Source organism: Tupaia chinensis, unplaced genomic scaffold, assembly GCF_000334495.1.
Source record: "Tupaia chinensis unplaced genomic scaffold, TupChi_1.0 Scaffold000081_1, whole genome shotgun sequence".
Classification (NCBI taxonomy): domain Eukaryota; kingdom Metazoa; phylum Chordata; class Mammalia; order Scandentia; family Tupaiidae; genus Tupaia; species Tupaia belangeri.
Genome location: NW_006159542.1, coordinates 1,218,370 through 1,235,707, shown reverse-complemented (window position 1 = coordinate 1,235,707; position 17,338 = coordinate 1,218,370). Strand labels below are relative to the sequence as shown.

Genomic DNA, 17,338 nt, shown 5'->3' with positions numbered 1-17,338 from the left:
AATGTTAGTTTAAAAAAACTGTACTGTGGCCAACAGTTGGCATGGTGGTTAATGCGCTGGATTTCCACATGGCAGACCACAATTCAAGTCCTGGACCTGGTGGCTTGAAAATCACACTGGGCAAGTGTGTTTACATGCCCAAAATCTTAAGAGGAGAATGAAAGAGAAGGGATTGAAGCGTGGCCATCCCCCAATGAGGTGATTTCTCACTTTCCCTCTCTCTGTCTCTTTGCAGTGAGTATACATGCTCTATGACAACAAACAAAACAAACCAAAAAAACAAACAAACAAACAAAACTGTACTTTGTTAAGGGGTCCATGCAGTCACCAGAGAAAAAAAGAGGGGGAGGAGGCAGAAAGAATCATCAATGGGCCGGTCTTGCTACAATCCTCCATTTCTCTATCCTGTCAAGATTCTGGGCGTGTGTGCATACCTAGTGTTATTCTAAGTGCCAGAGCCAGGATTCAAACCTCAGTCAGTCATGTGTGATCCAGCTCTATGAACCACAAGGCCAGTCTGTTTATTGTCAAAACACTAAACAAACTAGATTTTTCCCACGAGGCAATTCCAAGAATTTAGTATTTCCTATGAAAGGACCACTCCAACCCTTACGTTTCCAACATTAACCATCGATGAATTCAATTAGCCTTTCATTTTTCTCTTCAATTATCTGTAATATTCTTTCCCCTTTAACTCACAGCTATGTTCAGACATGTCACTTGGACAAAGAATGTGTGGGTTGACAGTTATGGAGTCCCTCCACGGGAAGCAGACTCTATGGGCTTTCTTTGCTCTGCATCTGAATTCTAAGTGAACGGTTGGTTGTGATGTGAACTGGCTCAGAATTTCCCCAGAAACCTGTAGGCAGAAGAGCACAGGCAAGAAGGTCCCTGGCATCCAGGTCAGGGGACATGTTCTGGACACAGAACCCTTGTACCTTTGCTGATGGCTCCACTGGTGACTCTACCTTCCTGTGCCTCAACTTCCTGGACTTCAAAATGGGGACAATTATGCACGACCTGCATCACGGGTTTATGGCATACAATGGCTAAATTAATGCATATAAGGGACATACAACCTACTTTTTAGATTCTCAGTAGGTTTTGGCTCTTTGTTATCATCATTGATCAGTGCCAGCCCATCACTTTGGTATGTCTTGTCCAATTAGCCAAACTGATCTTAGACTAGATTGTTTTGTTTTGTTTTGTTTTTGACTAATTCCTTTTCCTAGAGTACCATAGCTATTTTCCTATTATTACATTTTATTAAAATATTTTCCCAATTATAAAAAAAAAATCCATTTGGGACCAGCAGTTAGTGTAATGGCTATGTCATTGGACTCCCATGTAGTAGACCGCAGTTCAAGTCCCGGATCTGGTAGCTTAAACTCACACTGGGTGCGTGTGCGTGTGTGCCGAAGATCCCAAGAGGAGAATGGAGGAGAAGGGATTGAGGCATGGCCATCCCCCCTGGGGGGTGATTTCTCGCTTTCTGTCTCTCTATCTCTGTCTTTCTGGCGAGCGCGCGCACCCTATAGCAAAAAACTCTCAAAAAAAAAAATAAAAATGTTTGTCTGGGAAACAATATATTGTGGGATCTGGCAGATTCCAGACATAGGATTAGATCCTGACTCCACTCCTCCAGATTTGTCACCTTGGTAGAGACGTCTCCATCTGCACAATGGGACAAATGAGGGTACCTATTTGTCCATAGTCAATGAGAAATGAAGGAAGTGAAGGGACAGGGAGGAAGGGAGGGAGGAAGTAAATAAGGTAAGGAAGAAATGACCAAAGAAGAAAGGGGAGGAGGGATTGCGGCGTGACCATCCCCCCTGAATGAACAGGAGTGGTTCCATGATGGTTCTAGGATAAGAAAGTTGAGTAAAGGGCCAGCAGGTGGCATGGTGGTTAAGGGCACTGGACTCCCACATGGCTAACCATGGTTTGAGTCCCAGACCTGGAGGCTTGCTTTCTCACTTTCCCTCTCTCACGCTCTGTCCTTCTCTGGTCAAATTACAATAATAAATAAAGCTAAATAAAATAATTCTTTAAAAAGATAAATTTGGGTAAAATCCACATGGAGGAGAAAAGTTTATTTTAACGAACTGTCAAATACTATGAAAGATGTTTAGAAGCAGGATGCATAGTTTTATTTGAAACATAAAAAGATTCTTTGCTTCTTTTGCAATGTCATTTCTCTTAAGAGGGATTTTCCTATGTCACTCAAGGGATAAACTTATTATATACTTGGAAATTTTTTTCATATTTGGGATTTGTCCATGTTGTCTTTGTAAACATGACCATTTCTGAACTACAATAACAAGAATAGAGCCAGTCTGTGGCCTGGTGGTTAAGGGAGCTACATTCCACATGGCTGTTCATGGAGTTCAGGTCTTAGATCAGGCAGCTTAAAAAACATTCCAGACACTTGTGTACGTGTGCGCAAGTCCCCCCAAAAAGAGAGAGACAGATGAGAAGGGATTGCAGTGTGAATAACGCCTTAGAGGGGTGCTTTCTCCCTTTTTCTGTTTCTCTTTGGTAAGTACATGACCTCTTGAAAATGAAAATAAAACAAAAAAGAAAAATACAAATAATAATTATTTTCTCCCTAATGTTAGTGCATGCATGTGCTCTTTAGAGACAGAGAGAAAGGGAGAGGAGAAAGCACCTCCCACCCCTAAGAGTGGCAATCCCTTCTCCTCCATCTCTCCCTCCTATTGGGATTTGGGTATGCGCATGAACCAGGAGGACAGCTCCAAGATTTGAATCACACAGTCAGCCATCCATGCGGAATCCATCTCCTTTAACTACCAGGACACAGAGCCAGGCCTTTTTTTTTTTTTTTTAAATAGACAGGGTCTCACTGTGTTGTCCAAACTGGCCTCAAACTCACACTCCTCCTGTTGTCATGCCCCAAACAGTTAGGATTAAAAATAATATTGGGTCATCTGAAAAGCCATAATGCATCTTTGCATAGGAAAAGACATCATGACTTTTCCAACAATCCAATAATTCTTCATGAATAAATCTTTGTCTGCTTATGAACTTAAATAAGGTTTTGTCTTTTCCATTTCAAGAGGATTTAGTAATATTTGTCTGAAAAAAATCACTCCCCAAATTTGAACTGCTTCAACAGGACATGCCACATGTATGAGCATGTGACACAACATTCGCTAATTTTGTTTTCACCTAAACACACAAATACTGTATTATTATTTGTAGCCTAACATAGAAATGCAGATACCTTAGGAAAACCTACAAGAAGAAAGTACCCCAAGCTCAAGTGTGTTGTGTATAGAGATGGAATAAACATGGTAGGAAATATGTATGCTAAATGTCTGCAGACTCAAAGGAAGCGCTGCTGTTTGTCACCCAGACCCAGCTTGCTGTATTTACTGGAGAAGCGTCGTTTTACCATATTCATGAATCACTGCAGTAGAGTGATAATGAAAATGTAATCAGAATGGTGAAAGGATGAAGACCTGAGAGTACACGTGAAACAACCCATTCTCGGGGCTGAAAACCTAATTTTGTCCCACCAGGAGAACTCAGCTTTGCATCTGAAGAATGAATGCAAATGGAACTACAGAAAAGCTCCCTTACTGCTCAGATTGTGAAGGAAGGAAAACTTACTGATAAGTCTGCATGTAAACATCATCATTTTCTTCTAAAGGGTGAAGCAATTCGAGTTAGTCATTAAGAGCAAGTGCTACTGGGACCAGCAGGTGGCATAATGGTTATGTTGTTGGACTCCCACATGGCCAACCACAGTTCAAGTTCTGGACCCAGTGACTTGAAACACACGTTGGGCATGTGTGTGTGCATGCCCAAGATCCCGAGAGGAGAATGGAGGAGAAGGGATTGCAGCATGGACATCCCCCAGTGAGTGATTTCTGCCTTTCTGTCTGTCTCTTCAGGGAGCACATAAGCCCTATAGCAAAAATCTATTTCTTTAAAAAAGAAAAGAAATAAGTGCTACCTAGGCTAGGCTTGCCTTCTGGCACTTCTTGACTGTGTGACCTTAGACAAGTTCCTCTGTACCTTATTTTCTTTAGATTCATAGTATCTGCCTACTAAGGTTATGTTAGGAATGAAATATTAATAACACACCACCTACCCTAAGCTCCCAGAGCAATGCCTGGCACATGGGAAGTTCTCAATGCGTTTTAGCTATTATTCTTTTTTTTTTTTTTTAGAGCTTTTTGCTATAGGGCGCGTGCATTCACCAGACAGACAGAGAGAGACAGAGAGACAGAAAGCGAGAAATCACCCCCCAGGGGGGATGGTCACACTGCAATCCCTTCTCCATTTTCCTCTCGGGATCTTGGGCATGCACGCACATGCGCCCGGCGTGAGTTTTAAGCCACCAGGTCCGGGACGTGAACCGCGGTCGACTATGTGAGAATCCAGCGACATAGCCATTACGCTAACTGCTGGTTCCCAATGCGTTTTAGCCATTATTCTCATTATTCACTCCATTAAGCTGAAATCCACTAGGAAACTATGTATCAGACATCAAAACTCACAATCTGTGAGCATGTGGAAGTATGATGATGGATCCGATATCTTCTCCTCTAACCCAGGTCCCTTTGGGAGAGGGAGTGAGGGTTGCAGTTACCGATACCATTTTCTTTTCAGCAACTGACCAAAAAAAACTAAAATAAATGTCACATCACCACTGGCTCATTTCTGAGGAAGAAGAAATTGTTGCAATGGAATAAACTCCAGGGACTTCAAAACAGCCCAGATCATGGGGCCACTGGTGGCCCAGGGATAAAATACGACATTCTGCTAGGCTGACCGACACAGTAAGTTTCCCGGGTTGTGCTCAGAGACTTCCCCGAGTCTTCCAGGCACAAGCATATTTATGATCTGGGGCTGGCTGAGATGAGGGGTGGATGGAGACATCGTGTCCCTGCTAGGGTATGTATCTTTATCTCTAATTCATGGGAGAAATTAATAAATAATCGTGTGTTTTTTAAGAGATTTTTGCCATAGGATGAGTATGCTTGCAGGAGAGAAACAAAGACAGAGGAAGTGAGAAACTATGCCCCAGGGAAGATGGTCATACTACAATCCCTTCTCCTCTCAGGATTTTGGGCATGCATACATATCCGGCCACCAGGTTTTTCAAGCCATCAAGTCGGAACTCAAACCATGGAGTTGGTCACATAGAATCCAGTGCTTAAACTACCAACTGTTGGGCCCTAAATAAATAATTTTAAAAATTATTTATTTTATTTTATTTATTCATTCATTTATTTTAATTTGACCAGAGAAAGACAGAGAGGGTGGGGAAGTGAGAAAGTAAGCCGCCAAGTCCAGGACTCGAACTGTGGTGGGCCATGTGGGAGTGATCAGCACCTTAATCACCACACCACCTATTGGTCTCCATAAGTAATTTTTTAAATGCCCTAGCCATTGGTAGAGCGATCAATTCGTGTTTTCATCCTGTTCTTCTGGCCAATGACTCAATCATCTTGTCTGAGCATATGTTCTTTCTGTTACATACAATTACATGTATGTCATGATTTTTATCAAGTGTATTTGTGAAAATAAGTTTTATTTTAACTGGGGTTTATATATAATCTTTGGGGGTACAGGGGTTTTTTAAAATCATCACTGGGTGTGTGCACTTCTCAGAGAGTGAGAAAGAGAGAGAAAGCACCTCCCAATGGGATCTGGTTACACTGCAATCCCCTTGCTCCATTTCTCCATCCCATCGGGTTTTTTCTTTAAGAGAGATTTTTGTTGGGACCAGCAGTTAGTGTAATGGCTATGTCGCTGGACTCCCACATAGTCGACCGCGGTTCGGGTCCCGGACCTGGTGACTTAAATTCACGCCAGGCGCGTGTGTGTGCGTGCTCAAGATCCCGAGAGGAGAAGAGAATGGAGGAGAAGGGATTGTGGCATGGCCATCCCCCCGGGGGGTGATTTCTCACTTTCTATCTCTCTGTCTCTCTCTGTCTTTCTTGTGAGTGCACACACCCTATAGCGAAAACCTCTCCAAAAAAGAAGAGAGATTTTTGCTGTAGAGCACATGTGCTCACCAGAGAGACAGAGAGAGAGAGAGAGGCAGAGAGATACAGAGAGACAGAAAGTGAAAAATCACCCCCCAGGAGGGATGGCCATGCTGCAATCCCTTCTCCTCCATTCTCCTCCTAGGATCTTAGGCAAGCATGCACACGTGCCTAGGGTGAGTTTTAGGTTGCCGAGTCCAAGACTCGAACTGTGGTCGACTACGTGGGAGCCCAGTGACATAACTGTCATGCCATCTGCTGGCCCCCATCCAACATGAGTGCACAGGCACCCAGAATGTTCCTCAGACTGATGGGCCTGGGATTGAAACCACAGTATTCAGTCCTGTGATATCTGTCTTTCCATACACAGCACTTAACCTGCTAAACTGAGGCAATAGCTCTGCCAAGTGTATGTTTTCTAAGGTTTTTGCCATAAGATGTGTATACTTGCCAGAGAGAGACAGAGAGACAGTGAGAGGAAAAGTGAGAAACCACCCCCCACCCCCGACAGGGGATGGCCAGCTGCAATCCCTTTTCCTCCTTTTTCCCCTTGGGATTTTGGACATGCACGCACATACGCCTGGCATGATTTTAAAACCACCAGGTCTGAGACTTGAACTATGGTCAGCCATGTGCAAGTCCAGCACCTTAACCACTATGCTACCTGCTGACCCCCACTAAGTATATGTATATATTTTTAAAGATTTATTTATTTTATTTTATTTATTTATTCATTTATTTTAATTTGACCAGAGAGAGACAGAGAGAGAAAGTGAGAAAGCAAACCACCAGGTCTGGGATTCTAACCGTGGTCAGCCATGTGGGAGTGTCCAACACCTTAGCTACCATGCCACCCGCTTGTCCCTGACCAAGTATATTTTTAACTATAAGTTTTCATTATAACAACAACAACAAAGCAGGAGGAAAGCCACTGGGGAATGGGTAAAAGAAATAAGAAAGGCATCATAATTTATTAAGATAGAAGCACTAGGGAACCAGCAGTTAGCGTAATGGCTATGTCTCTGGACTCCCACGTAGTCGACCACCGTTCGCATCCCGGACTCGGTGGCTTAAAACTCATGCCGGGCACGTGTGCGTGCGTGCCCAAGATCCCGAGAGGAGAATGGAGGAGAAGGGATTGTGGCGTGACCATCCCCCCTGGGGGCTGATTTCTCGCTTTCTGTCTCTCTGTCTCTCTCTGTCTGTCTCGTGAGCGCACGTGCCCTGTAGCGAAACCCTCCCCAAAAAAAAAAAAAAAAAAAAATAGAAGCACTAGATACGCACTAAAACCATCGTAAGCATGTACACAATGATGCAAGGTCATTCCTCTATGGATCCAACAGATGTTCCTGAGAATTAGGCTCCAGACTTATGAGACCACTGTGACACCTTAGTTGTTTCAGGACAAGGCCTATGAGTTTTACTTGGGATTTCAGAAATAATTTGTGCTAATTCTGAGTACTCAGGCATATTAATGACAATTTACTCAGACATGAACTAGAGAAGCAAACCAGTTTCCTGCCTAATGGGAACGAGATCGACTACCTTCCCATCTGTCTAATGACCAGTGGTTTCTGTTGATGGGTTCTGTGTCGTTTGTTTAGTTCAGTTCTGTCGGGAGTCACTGACTTTGGTACAGGGTCTGCAAGTGAGCCTTGTTTCAAAACCAGCTGGATTGTGGCAGTTCATTTAAAACAAAACAAAAAACAAAACAGGTTTATCTGCTCCTGGGCTCTGATGTACTAGACAGAGGAGAGAAATTTCTGGAGCTTTATCATCATTAGTCACTCCCTCTGCTGGAACGCCTGAGGTGTGCATCTAAAGAAGCACACTGATGCCAGTCAGGAAAGGCTTGTGGATGTGCAGAACCTTTGTTGGGAACAGCCATGCCAGTGTCATCTATTTTAGGGGGTGACCACCCAGAGAGGGGCTTTTTACCCATGAATAGGATTGGTAAAAGCACTAGAGTATTTCATCAACATTTTAAAAATAGGGATGATGAAGCTATCTGCAGAAAATGGAATCAGGCCAGCTAAAATGAAGAGCCAAGAATAAGCTTCAGAGGAGTCGTGATACACTCAGATTGAGGAAGAGGAAAAGGGAGGGCCTTTATTTATTTATTAAAAAAAAATTGTTTCCAGAAGGTGTGTGTGTTCGCTAGAGAAAGACAAAGAGGGGGTGAAAGTGAGAAAGCATTCCCTGTGGGGCATGGTCACACCTCAGTCTCCTCCATTCACTCCTCAAGATTTTGGGCACTCAAGCCACCAGGTTTGAGACTTGAACAGAGCAGTGAGCCATGTGGGATCCTGACGCCTTAACCATCATACCACCAGCTGGCTTGAAAAGGTTTTTTTCTGGGACCAGCAGGTAACATGGTGGTTAAGGCACTGGACACTCCCATATGGCAGGCTACGGTTCAAGTCCCAGACCTGGTGGCTTGCTTTCTCACTTTCTCTCTCTCTCTCTGGTCAACATAAGATAAATGAATGAATAAATAAAATTAAAAAATAACTCTTAAAAATAAAAAAAAAGAAAAGGGCTTTTTCTGTTCAAGAGAAAAAGCAAACAAACAGCGGGCAGAATTTTGCATAAGTTCACTTTATGAGAAGCCAGTGAAGGGTACATTTTGCCATGAGTCAGGTTTAGATGCCTTGATTCCTAAGGGAAAAACATGTTTCAGAAGTCTGTTAATAGGTGATTGATACATTGTTTCTTGAAACTACGAATCTGTCTAGTTTAATATCTAACATAACATATTATCATCCCTGAAATTCTAAAAAAGTCATGGCATAACCCAAAAAATCCAAACCTACAAGTAATCCCAAACCACAGTAATCCAATGCATTAAGCAGTTTCCTTCACGTCCTTCGCAATGCACCTCCTGCATAAAGCTGCAAGACTTGACTGATAAAAACCCAAGACACTCAGGCTAAATTAAATTTTAGGAAAACAATAATTTCTCAGTATATGCCTGCAATATGTGGGACAGACTTATACCAGACAATTATTCATTGTTTATTTAAAATTCAAATTTATCTAGGCATCCAGTGTTTTAACTGGCTAAATTACTTTTGCCCCATCCTCAAATAACTAACAAGATAATGAATTTGAATTCCTTAATACCCAAATAGAGAGGTTACAAAGTGTCTTTCTACCTGGGTTTAAAACCTGACCCCTGGGACCAGCAGATGGTGTAATGGTTACGTCACTGAACTCCTACATGGCCAACCATGGTTCAAGTCCTGGTCAATAAGCTCATGAAATAATTCTCAACATCATTAGTAATTACGGAAATGTAAACTTAAAAAATCCAGTGAGGTACCATTACCATATAACTAGAATGGCTAAACTAAAACAAACAAACAAACAAATAAACAAAAACACCCCAGATAATCCTAGGGACCAGCAGATGCCAAAATGGTTACGTTGCTGGACTTCCATGTAGTTGACCATGGTGTGAGTCCTGGACTCAGCAGCTTAAAACGGGTGGGGGGGGGTGGTGTGCACGTGCCCAAAATTCTGAGAAGAGAATGGAGAAGGGATTGCGATGTGGTCATCCCCCTGGGGGGTGATTTCTCGCTTCCTGTCACTCTGGCAAGAGCAAAAACCAAACAAACAAACAAAAATACTAAAAATACTGGTTCCATCACTGCTCATTTTGAGATCTTGGGTAAGTTACTTAACTTTACTACCCCACGGTCACCATATCTGTAAAATGGGATTATTAACAGTTTCTCCTTAGCAGGGCTGTTTTGAGGATTGTATGCGACGGTGCATGTAAAGGTCCAGTATTCAGCTCATAGAAAATGCTCCGTTGATATTATTAATTATTGTTGGCAAGAATACACAGTGAGGGATACAAGGGAAAAGAAGGTGGTATCAAAGATCTTTCATTTGCCAGAAATATTCCTTATTTATACATAGATCAATGACAACTGTCGATGGTGGTGATTTCATTTTTTTATATCCATTTAACTTGACAAATAGTAACATATAGCAATAATAAATAACCAATATGATATAGTATACTACAGTTTACAACAGAGCCATTCAGATCCATTTCCTTTAAAATAATGTATTTATTGAAAATTCAAAACAGTGATTCTCAAAAAAAGGGAGAAAGAAAGAAAGAAAGAAAGAAAGAAAGAAAGAAAGAAAGAAAGAAAGAAAGAAAGAACGAACGAACGAACAAGGAGTATTGTGAAATGGTCCCGTATAGTCCTGGAATACTTCCTTACCCATCACTGCCAAAGCCCTTTAAGATCTACTACCCGGGACCAGCAGTTAGCATAATGGCTATGTCACTGGACTCCCACGTAGTCGACCGCAGTTCGCGTCCTGGACCCGGTGGCTTAAACTCACGCGGGGAGCATGTGCGTGTGTGCCTAAGATCCCGAGAGGAGAGTAGAGGAGAAGGGATTGCGGCATGACCATCCCCCTTGGCGGGTGATTTCCTACATTCTGTCTCTTTGTCTCTCTCGTGCCCGAAATCCCGACAAGAGAGAGAAATGGAGGAGAAGGGATTGCAGCCACGCCCCATTGAGGGGGGCTTTCTTCTTCTTCCTCCCTCCTTCTGGCAAACACATGTACCCTATAGCACGCGCCCTATAGCAAAAACCTCTCAAAAAAAAAAAATATCTACTACCCTAGGGGCTAGCAGGTGGTGTGGTGGTTAAGGGCACTGGATTCCCACATGGTCAACTACGATTTGAGCCCCAGACCTGGCAGCTTGTTTTCTTGCTTTCCCTTTCTCTCTCTGTTTCTCTCTGGTCAAAATAAAAAATAATAACATCAAATGGAATTAAATAAATCAGTACTTTTTAAAAAAACGATCCACTATCCTAAATAGTTTCAAGGACTTAAAAAGGAGAACCTACAATGAATGACTTTCTTTGGCAAGGAAGGAAGCACATTTAGAGTGATCTCTATGTTTGTACACAGTACACTGTGGAAAGGACTTCTGATCCCAAATGTGTGTTTTTGTCCACAGTGCCCAGCACAAAACAATCCTTCTCCATGTCGTCATCATCAAGCATAATGGGCAACTGACTCGACACCCCGGCAACAAAAGGCCCTCACAGAATGACTTTTGAAAAGCCGAGGCCAAAGAAAGTTGTAACCTGTGGCCTCTATTCAACACCGGAAGAGTCTAAATGCTTTCCCTTTTTGTAATTGGGAACATCTGCCCTTCTAAAACAACTCTTTTCCCAGCAAGAAGTTTTACAAAAAAAGTAGCAACATCCTTCTTTTCTTCTCCCCCCCACCCCATGTGGCTTTCTCATGGCCTTGAGTAGGAAAAGCATCCCTTTTAAATGGCTTTATAGCTAAAATCTCTAACTTGCCTAAAGAGTATCAACCTTGTCTTTGCCGAAGCGTAAGTGAGAAATATCAATATGTAAATAAGAATGCAAGGCTCCTTTCTGAGAAAAATGCTGGTGTACTAGAATTTTCTGTGATCCTTTTTTGCAAACGCTTAGTTTTTAGTCTTAGCATACATAGGATGAGGGGGCAAGGTAAAGTTGGGTTTTGGGTTTAGTTGGAGTATTTGATTAAAATGGCAGTGAAGTTACAAAATTTCAACCCTAGAGGTACTGGTTCATAGGAAAAGTCATGACATCTGTCTATGTTCTTCTATGCAAAAATGCACCATGACTTTTCCGACGACCCAATATTTCTTTAACATGGATTTTTTTTTTTGATGTAGTTTTGTGACAAAATTTCAACTTTAGAGGTGTTTCTTTAACATGGATTATTTGATGTCCTTTTTGTTCAATCATCAGATAAAATTCAAGGAGACAATGCAGAGCTAAGCAGGTGCAATTTGGGACTTGTAGCAAGGCACCAGCTGATTGAGGCCAAGAAGCTTTCAGTATGCTGGCTCTGGGCGGTTTGCTCCTCAGAAGAAAGGAAGTTCTGTGACCAGCAATTTCTTTAAAAATCTAGCATGTAGTAGCTTCTTACTTTAATCCAGAACACTACTTTATTTTTTTTTTTTTAAGAGAGATGTTGTGTACGTGCACTTGCCAGAGAGACAGAAAGTGATAAATCACCCCTGGGGGCGGGGGGGATGGCTATGCAGCAATCCCTTCTCCTCCATTCTCTTCTCAGGATTTTGGGCACGCACACACATACCCTGAGGGTGAGTTTTAAATAGCCAGGTCTGGGACTAGAACTGGGGTCAACTACATGGGAGTCCAGCAATGTGATTGCCTTTTTTAGCTTGCCTTGATCACAGGATATTAAAATGCTGGTTTGGGGTTTAACTACTGTACTGGCTTTTTATTCTCAGATAATGCATTAAAAGTCCCTTTGAAGGCCAATCATGTAGCTGAGTAGTTTAGGGGGAGCCAGATTCTGAGTGGCCAAACACAGTTCAAGTACTGGCCCCTGCAGCTTGAAAAACATACTGGGTGCCTGTGTGTACGTGCCCGAAATCCTGACAAGAGAGAAATGGAGGAGAAGGGATTGCAACCACGCCCTATTGAGGGGGGCTTTCTTCTTCTTCCTCCCTCCTTCTGGCAAACACATGTACCCTCTGGCAATAAAGAGGCAGAGAGACAGAGAGAGAGAAAGGGGAAGAGGAAGAAAGCACTCCTCAGTAGGGGTGTGGTCATGTCAGAATCCTTTCTCCATCCTGTTGGGATTTTGGACACCCCCCCCCAACACACACAGCCCTTGTGTTTTTTAAGCCACTATGGCTGAGACTCGAACCATGGTCATCCATGTGGGATCCAGCTCCCTTAACTACTAGGCTATGGGACTGGTCCAAGAAGAAAATATTATAAAATATAGAAGCTGTGGGAAGGAGAGTGGGAACTTGTGTTTAAATAATAGAGTTTCAGTTGGAGATGAAAAGTTATAGCAATGGATTGATGGTGGAGTATGCAAAACAATATGAATGCACTTAATAAACTTTACATGTAAAAAATGGTTAAGATGCTAAATTTTATGTTATGCTTTATATATTTATTTATTTTTAGTTTTTGCTACAGGGCACATCTGCTTACTGGAGAGAGGAAGACAGAGAAAAGAAGAGAAAGTGAGAAATCACCTTCGCATGGGGGGTGACCATGCCACAATCCCTTCTCTTCCAGTCTACTCTCGGGATTCTGTGCATACATGTACAGGCTCCCAGCAGGTTTTCCAAGTTGCCCATCCAGGACTTTGAACTGTGCAGTCGGCCATGTGGGATCCAGCTGTCTTAACCTCCACACCACCTGCTGGCCCTGCTGTGTTTATTTATTTGTTTTTGTTTATTTTTTATTTTTTTAATTTTAATTTTATTTATTTAATTCTTTTTGGATAGGTTTTTGCTATAGGGCGCAAGCACTTGCCAGAGAGACAGAGAGACAGAAAGTGAGAAATCACACCCCCCCGGGGGGGGATGGCCATACTGCAATCCCTTCTCCTTCATTCTCCTCTTGGGATCTTGGGCACGCACACACATGTGCCCAGCATGAATTTAAGCCACCGGGTCCAGGACTCGAACCGCGGTTGGCTACATGGGAGTCCAGCAACATAGCCATTCCACCAACTGCCGGGCCCCCTGTTGTATTAATTTTACCACAATAAAAAATATAACACTGATAGGCTAATAAAGATGACTGAATGAAAAAAGCAAAAACTGAGACATGAAAGAAAGAGGGGTTAGCAGGTGGTGTGGCAGTTGGGGGGCACTGGATTCCCATATAGCTAACCACAGTTTGCATCCGGTACCCTGATGGCTTGCTTTCTCACTCTCTCTGTGTCTCTCTCCAGTGAGTGTGTGTACTGTACAGCAAATTAAAATAATAATGGTGATAATAAATAAAATTAAAGAAATCTTTTTTTATAAAAGAGATAAAGAAATGAAATAGAAAATAAATTGGTGAGGACCTTTCTCTAGCCCCCATTCCTTGCCCTCAGAGAGCTGTACAGTAGAAAGGGCAGTGCTCCTAAGAGAGAAAGGTGGATTGGGCACCCCCTCCTACCATAGTCAAGACGAGGCTCTCTCAGAAAACATTTGCTGAGCACCTGCAATGAACAAGTGCTCCAATGTAATAACTCAGCAAACTATGGCAGATACAGGAAGGAAATAAAATAATTATAGATGAACTGCATAGGAGGCACCAATTAACAGATGAAAAGATACTGGGAACCAGCAGTTAGCGTAATGGCTATGTCGCTGGACTCCCACGTAGTCGACCGCGGTTCGTGTCCCGGACCCGGTGGCTTAAAACTCACGCTGGGTGCATGTGTGTGTGTGCCCAAGATCCCGAGAGGAGAATGGAGGAGAAGGGATTGCGGCGTGACCATCCCCCCTGGGGGGTGATTTCTCGCTTTCTGTCTCTATGTCTCTCTCTGTCTGTCTAGTGAGCGCACGCGCCCTACAGTGAAAATCTCTCCAAAAAAAAAAAAAAAAAAGATACTCAATGCTTTTAGCCATCAGGGAAATGCAAATCAAAATCACAATGAAGCCTGCCCTCAGTGGCACAGGTAGTACGATGCCCCTGTTCTATACTGGAGCCTTTTGGGAGACCTGGGGCTCAGGTCCTGACCTGACCTCAGGACATGCCATGTGAGCATGTCCATGGGCATTTCTGTGATCCCAACTAGCTGGGAGACCAGGAGATGGGTTGCAGCATGGTCAGATCTTGTCGGGGTACCGGTCTTCCTCTCTTTCTAAACAAACTAAGTAAGTAATTAATTTTAAAAAGTCATGAGATACTACTTTACACTCATTAGGATGGTAATAATCAAAAGACAGAGAACAAGAGCCAGACAGTGATGCACAAGTAAAACACAATTCTCTGCAAGGCAATCCCACATGAGAAAGTTCCTAGTTCAAGTCAAGAGACCTCCCTGAGTATACTAGGCACACACTTCCCCACGATCCCGGGTTGGCCAAAGGCTGGAGGCAGATTGTAGCATCAAGACCCTGTGGGGGGATGCTGTCTTTCTCTCTCTCTCTCAAGAAAGGATGAGAGTAAGGAAAGTGGAAAGAAGAAGTCTGAGTCTTACTCAGTGCCTGAAAGGAAGGAATTTGAAGGATGTTGAACAGGTAAGTCCAGGAATCATGTCAGATCAATTGGACAACTAGAAAGCCAAGAACAGAGATGGGGCTCATGTGACCCCCCCTTCCCCCGAGCCCACTGCATTAGTGGCATCCATGAGAAGGCAACATTCCCAGAGGTGATGATAAAAGTCGCCTGGGGCATTTATTAAAAATATTAATACTGGGCTAGCCAGTGGCATGGTGGCTGGATCCCACATGGCTGACTGTATGGTTCGAGGCTCAGATCCAGTGGCTTGAACAACAAACCAGGCACTTGTGCATTCCTGTCCAAAATCCTGAGAAGAGACTGGAGGAGAAGGGATTATGGCGTAGCCATCCTTCCTGGGGGGTGCCTTCTCACTTTCCCTCTGTCTCTCTCTCTGGGGAGCATATGTACCCTACAGAAAAATTACTAGAGAGCTTTTCAAATCCAGATCTTCTGACTGAATCTTGAAGAAGCCTGGGAGTCTTTATGCTCGCTGTTGCTTTCTGCCAGTGTACTCGTTTCCTGGAGCTGCCATAACACATGGCCACACTCAGTGGCTTAAAACAGCAGACTTGTATTTCTTCACAATTCTGGAGTCTGAAAGTGCAAAATCAAGGTGTCGACAGGGCTGTACCCCCTCCAAAGGCTCTAGAAAAAAGTCTTCTTTCTCGCCTCTTCCAGCCACTGGTGGTCCCATGTGTTTTCTGGCTTCGGGCCGCACAAATGAAATCTGCACCTCCGTCTCCTTCTCTGCATATTTGTGCTTCCCTCTCTTCTGTCTCTTATAAGGATACGTGTCACTGGATTTAGGGTCCACATGGCTGATCCACAGGCTTATCTCAAAATTCTTAATGACATCTGCAAAGACCCTTCTTCCAAACAAGATCATGTTACTAAATCCCCGAGGTTTGCATCTGGACAGATCTCTCTCTCTCTCTCTCTCTTTTTGGAAAGGGAAGGGGTGGTGTTTTACAACTCAGCCTACCTCACTGAGTAATTTCACATCGTTCAGCAGATGTGTACGATGCCCCTACCTACATCACTGCACGCAGAGGGGGTTTTCAATATAAATGCTCTTTGTTCAATGTTCCTCAGAATGACAGAAGTTTATGAATGAATTCATTCCTGAGTCATGTATATTTTTAGAAATATGACTCGCTCATTTTACATTGAGATATGATATTAAAATGGTACATATAGTAGAGAAAACTAGTTAGATAATTATGATATTGCAAAAAAAATTATATCCCCTCCCATTTTTTTAGTTTGCTTTGGGGAGCTTACACTTACCAAAGACAGACAGAGAGAGAAAGTGAGAAAGCACTCCCTCCACCTGCGGGAAAGATTTTCACACCGAAATCCCTTCTCCTTCATTCTCCTCTTGGTACATTTTGGCATGCAACACATGTGCCCAGTGTGTTGAACTTCAAGATGCTGGGTCTGAGAGTCGAACTGAACAGCCTGCCATGGGGGATCCAGCCACCTTAACCTCCACACCTCCCTGCTGGCCCTAAGCCCCCTTTTAAAAAGTTTTCTAAGCATTTAAATAAACTGTATTACAAAAAGTGCAACGTAGAAGAAACCCAAATTATCGAGTGATTTCTACTGATGCTCCCCTTGGGGTGTGTCAGTGATTCAGGTTTTATTGTAATTAATGTCCTAACAGAGTATTTGTTTTCCCAGGACAAAAGGCAGGAACAGTTGATATTGTAAGGGTATGTGAAGTAGCTTTTAGAAACAGGAATAACTGTAGGTAAATATATAAGAGGCACTTATAGAAAGAGAAAAAATAATACTTTCACTTAGATGAGCCTGGTCCCAAGGGTGAGTAGACTGGTTTAGTCTTAATGTTATGAAATGAGACTTGAACAAGACTTGCTTCTAGAAGAACATGTGATTTGCATTTATAAAAAACAAACTCCAGTCTTTTTGATCACTTAAATGTCTATGTCACATCTGTAGCTATACTGATAATACATCTCAAAAACTAGTTCTCAAAATGAGGACAGATTCTCAGATGGCAAATCTAAATTCTTCAGCTTTTACTATTAGCATCCATGCTCCTCTGCCCAATGTGGTCCTAGACTTAAACTCGTCAGTCTTCACAAGACTAGTCAATAAAACACCAACATATCATTGCAATTTATACAAATGTCTTGTAAATTCTGCTAACCACAATTATAGGCAAATGAACTTTCAGCACTGGGTATTCATTATTTAGATTAGTTGACTTTTTGACCAATCAGGCTACCTTCCCATCACTCATTAATTTCATTGAGGTAATCTTTGCTTTCTTTC

General features: G+C 42.7%; 1 protein-coding gene across 7 annotated transcripts in view; it reads right to left on the bottom strand.

The window, feature by feature from the left end:
* PALM2AKAP2 (PALM2 and AKAP2 fusion) overlaps positions 1–17,338 on the bottom strand; it is a 403,573-nt gene that overhangs the window by 152,256 nt on the left and 233,979 nt on the right. The gene's annotated exons all lie outside the window — the stretch shown is intronic.